Source organism: Pinus tabuliformis, chromosome 8 (genome assembly GCF_031772625.1).
Source record: "Pinus tabuliformis cultivar Carrire ecotype Pingquan chromosome 8, CPIR1, whole genome shotgun sequence".
NCBI classification, from domain to species: domain Eukaryota; kingdom Viridiplantae; phylum Streptophyta; class Pinopsida; order Pinales; family Pinaceae; genus Pinus; species Pinus tabuliformis.
The window spans coordinates 231,517,864-231,523,478 of record NC_142294.1 but is presented as its reverse complement, the minus strand read 5'-3'; positions in this window follow the sequence as shown (position 1 = coordinate 231,523,478).

Below are 5,615 nucleotides of genomic sequence, written 5' to 3'. Positions count from 1 at the left end.
TGCAAAGATTAGGTGAGAGAGTGGAGTCAGTTGAGAGAAAATCATCATGGGAAGGCCCACAGAACAATCCTATCAGAAATCCAAATTTTAGGAGAAACCAAAATCAACATCCTGGAAAGGCAAGCCCTGAAAATGAGGTCAGACCTCCTTTCCAAGAAAATTATGCTGAGACATCTACTTCTAATGAGCAAATAAATGACACCCACATCAATTTGATGGGTTTGAACAATGAACAGCAAGTTTTCTGATCCAGGTGGATGTTGGTGGCCACCCACCAACCCATTTGGACCCCCACAACTGTCTCTTTCAGTCTTTTCAGTTTCCTTAATTGTAGCACAACTTACTATTTTTAGCAGTTTTTCGGGTCCTGAACCTCCAGAGCCGTTTTGAGGCCCTAAACGACGTTTTTTTGGGAAATCTGGGGGCAACATGGGTCCATGGACCGATGTTGCCCTTCCCAAAGTGGTAGTTCTCGGATAGATCTTTCTAACGAGCTATCGTACACGTCAAACAGAGATCATATGCCAAAGTTACGACCCCGGGAAATTGATGTACCAATTTACCCAAACGGGGCCCACAATTTGGCGTTTCATCTTCTAGGGCTAGGTTTCGGGATGTGAAGGGTTTTCCATTGTTTCTCAACAATAAATAGGCCTTCGAGCCTCATTGTAATACAGTTCGGAACAGTTCAGAGGCATGTAGCCGCACATCTCTTCTCAGAGATAAGCTACCATCGCCCTAGCTGGTTTATTTCCATTTCTGTTTGTAAGCATATTTCAGTATTTTACAGTAATGAAATAAAGTATTATTTCCGCTGCATCTTTGTATTTATGGTTATCGCATCTCTGTATTTATGGTTATCTCTGTAATCTATTGCGTTCCTGTCTAAATCCGGATCAGTGGTATCAGAGCGGTCTGCTTTTTCTCTGTTTTTCTTTGCATGTCCCCAACGAGGTCGGGATATAAGGAGTTAGGGCTTGAACTGGTCGAACCTTTGCAAGACCAACCTTGCAAATCCCGACGGCCTCCCATGGCGGATGAGAAGAAAGACGAGGGGGCAGGAGATCCTATCAAAATCTTGCTCGAAGAAGCGCTCGAGCGGCAAAGGAATGCGATGATGGATAGCTTTGCACAGATCCTTCAGCGGCTACCCAGAGGCGACGCATCGGCTTCCAACAGCGACTCTGGAAATTCCACACCATTTAAGGTACAAGTTAATTTTGAAATCCCCATCTTCGAGGGACAAATAGACGCAGATGCCGTAGATAAATGGTTAAATCTGCTAGATGGGTATTTTTCTGTTCACGAATTTTCAAGTCGGGAAAAGATTGTTTTCGCTCTTCTCAAAGCAGCCCCCCACGTCAAGGACTGGTGGGAAACCTACTGCGAGCAGAAGGATGAAAGTACAGGCTCACTATTTTTAGCCGCACCCACTTGGAATGACTTCCGGGATGCCATCAAAGAGCAGTACTACCCTGTCGGAAGCTATGAGGACAAATACATCAAATGGACCACACTGCGGCAGGGACGAGACCAAGATGTGCCGGAGTTCACAAACATTTTTCATACCCTTCGCACACAGTTGGGTATCAAAGATTCTGAGCTGCATCTGGTACTCAAATACCGCGGCTGCCTGCACAAATACATCCAGGAAGAGATGGTGTTCTTGAACATCTCCTCACTCGGCACAGCATACCGATACGCTGTCAAAATCGAGCAAAAGTTCAAACAGAAGAAGCGAGACTTTGGATCTGCAAATCCGAAGCCCAAAGGACAAAGCCAAGGCGGGGTGACCCAAGACAACCCGTCGAAGCCGCAAGAAAAGAACAACACCATGAAGCCGAAGAAGGACACAGGAAAGTGGTGTGAGTTCCACAAGAGTCCCACTCATAACACAAGTGAGTGTCGGACCAAGCAGTCGCTGGTGGCTGAGTTGAAGGCTTCCGAATCAGATGCATGTTCCGACCCTGAGCCAGAACCCGACAAGGGGAATGGCAAAGGGAAGCAGATCATTGATGCGGATCCCAGCGCCACTGTTGCCACCGCCAAGATCCAGAAAGATGAGCCCGAAAATCCAGAGGAAGGGGAGCGTCTTTTCCACTCACAGATGTGGGTGAAGGGTTCGCCGCTGCAATTCATTGTCGACAGTGGCAGCCAAAAGAACCTCGTTTCAGCAGAGGTCGTGAAGCGGTTGGGCCTACCGACTACACCACACCCACAGCCGTACAGTATCGGGTGGCTTCATGAAGGACGAGATATCAAAGTTCGCCAGCAATGCCGCCTTCCCTACAGCATCAAGCCCTTCACAGACGAGGTATTGTGTGATGTTACACCTCTGGATGTTTGTGATGTATTATTAGGCCAGCCATACTTGTGGAGGCGACATGCTGTGTATGAGTCCAGGCCTCGTGCTGTCATTATTTCTTTGAACAATTCATTATACAGGATACCAGAGGTAGCCCCACCTACTGCCACATCTTTGATCACTACCAAAAAAGGCAGCAAGCTCATATCACAGACCAGGAAATTCATCTGTCTGGTTCACTCCCAAAGTAAGGGGAAGATCGTTGCTACATCCATGACCCCTGCAAAGGGTTCCTCCATGCAGCAGCAGCAGCAAAGGGATACGGTCATGACAAAACACAGGAACAACTTCTCCTCACCCACATGGGTACCACACAAGTTTCAGGTGGGCAACAAAGTCTGGTTGCATCGACAGAAAGAACGCCTTACCATAACCCATCAGAAGCTCAGATCACTCCGACATGGTCCTTACAGCAGTACCAAGGCTATGGGGAACAATGCTTTGGAGCACATCATTCCTCCATTCTTTCGCCTGCACCAAATGTTCAATGTGAACCATCGTCGACCATGCTTCCCACCATCACTGGACACATCAGACATTGCAGGACAAGTTCAGCAGATGGAGGAACTCAACGCAATGGGGACCATTGCTTCCTAAGGGGGGAGGAATGATCCAGGTGGATGTTGGTGGCCACCCACCAACCCATTTGGACCCCCACAACTGTCTCTTTCAGTCTTTTCAGTTTCCTTAATTGTAGCACAACTTACTATTTTTAGCAGTTTTTCGGGTCCTGAACTTCCGGAGCCGTTTTGAGGCCCTAAACGACGTTTTTTGGGAAATCTGGGGGCAACATGGGTCCATGGACCGATGTTGCCCTTCCCAAAGTGGTAGTTCTCGGATAGATCTTTCTAACGAGCTATCGTACGCGTCAAACAGAGATCATATGCCAAAGTTACGACCCCGGGAAATTGATGTACCAATTTACCCAAACGGGGCCCACAATTTGGCGTTTCATCTTCTAGGGCTAGGTTTCGGGATGTGAAGGGTTTTCCATTGTTTCTCAACAATAAATAGGCCTTCGAGCCTCATTGTAATACAGTTCGGAACAGTTCAGAGGCATGTAGCTGCACATCTCTTCTCAGAGATAAGCTACCATCGCCCTAGCTGGTTTATTTCCATTTCTGTTTGAAAGCATATTTCAGTATTTTACAGTAATGAAATAAAGTATTATTTCCGCTGCATCTTTGTATTTATGGTTATCGCATCTCTGTATTTATGGTTATCTTTGTAATCTATTGCGTTCCTGTCTAAATCCGGATCAGTGGTATCAGAGCGGTCTGCTTTTTCTCTGTTTTTCTTTGCATGTCCCCAACGAGGTCGGGATATAAGGAGTTAGGGCTTGAACTGGTCGAACCTTTGCAAGACCAACCTCGCAAATCCCGACGGCCTCCCATGGCGGATGAGAAGAAAGACGAGGGGGCAGGAGATCCTATCAAAATCTTGCTCGAAGAAGCGCTCGAGCGGCAAAGGAATGCGATGATGGATAGCTTTGCACAGATCCTTCAGCGGCTACCCAGAGGCGACGCATCGGCTTCCAACAGCGACTCTGGAAATTCCACACCATTTAAGGTACAAGTTAATTTTGAAATCCCCATCTTCGAGGGACAAATAGACGCAGATGCCGTAGATAAATGGTTAAATCTGCTAGATGGGTATTTTTCTGTTCACGAATTTTCAAGTCGGGAAAAGATTGTTTTCGCTCTTCTCAAAGCAGCCCCCCACGTCAAGGACTGGTGGGAAACCTACTGCGAGCAGAAGGATGAAAGTACAGGCTCACTATTTTCAGCCGCACCCACTTGGAATGACTTCCGGGATGCCATCAAAGAGCAGTACTACCCTGTCGGAAGCTATGAGGACAAATACATCAAATGGACCACACTGCGGCAGGGACGAGACCAAGATGTGCCGGAGTTCACAAACATTTTTCATACCCTTCGCACACAGTTGGGTATCAAAGATTCTGAGCTGCATCTGGTACTCAAATACCGCGGCTGCCTGCACAAATACATCCAGGAAGAGATGGTGTTCTTGAACATCTCCTCACTCGGCACAGCATACCGATACGCTGTCAAAATCGAGCAAAAGTTCAAACAGAAGAAGCGAGACTTTGGATCTGCAAATCCGAAGCCCAGAGGACAAAGCCAAGGCGGGGTGACCCAAGACAACCCGTCGAAGCCGCAAGAAAAGAACAACACCATGAAGCCGAAGAAGGACACAGGAAAGTGGTGTGAGTTCCACAAGAGTCCCACTCATAACACAAGTGAGTGTCGGACCAAGCAGTCGCTGGTGGCTGAGTTGAAGGCTTCCGAATCAGATGCATGTTCCGACCCTGAGCCAGAACCCGACAAGGGGAATGGCAAAGGGAAGCAGATCATTGATGCGGATCCCAGCGCCACTGTTGCCACCGCCAAGATCCAGAAATATGAGCCCGAAAATCCAGAGGAAGGGGAGCGTCTTTTCCACTCACAGATGTGGGTGAAGGGTTCGCCGCTGCAATTCATTGTCGACAGTGGCAGCCAAAAGAACCTCGTTTCAGCAGAGGTCGTGAAGCGGTTGGGCCTACCGACTACACCACACCCACAGCCGTACAGTATCGGGTGGCTTCATGAAGGACGAGATATCAAAGTTCGCCAGCAATGCCGCCTTCCCTACAGCATCAAGCCCTTCACAGACGAGGTATTGTGTGATGTTACACCTCTGGATGTTTGTGATGTATTATTAGGCCAGCCATACTTGTGGAGGCGACATGCTGTGTATGAGTCCAGGCCTCGTGCTGTCATTATTTCTTTGAACAATTCATTATACAGGATACCAGAGGTAGCCCCACCTACTGCCACATCTTTGATCACTACCAAAAAAGGCAGCAAGCTCATATCACAGACCAGGAAATTCATCTGTCTGGTTCACTCCCAAAGTAAGGGGAAGATCGTTGCTACATCCATGACCCCTGCAAAGGGTTCCTCCATGCAGCAGCAGCAGCAAAGGGATACGGTCATGACAAAACACAGGAACAACTTCTCCTCACCCACATGGGTACCACACAAGTTTCAGGTGGGCAACAAAGTCTGGTTGCATCGACAGAAAGAACGCCTTACCCTAACCCATCAGAAGCTCAGATCACTCCGACATGGTCCTTACAGCAGTACCAAGGCTATGGGGAACAATGCTTTGGAGCACATCATTCATCCATTCTTTCGCCTACACCAAATGTTCAATGTGAACCATCGTCGACCATGCTTCCCACCATCAC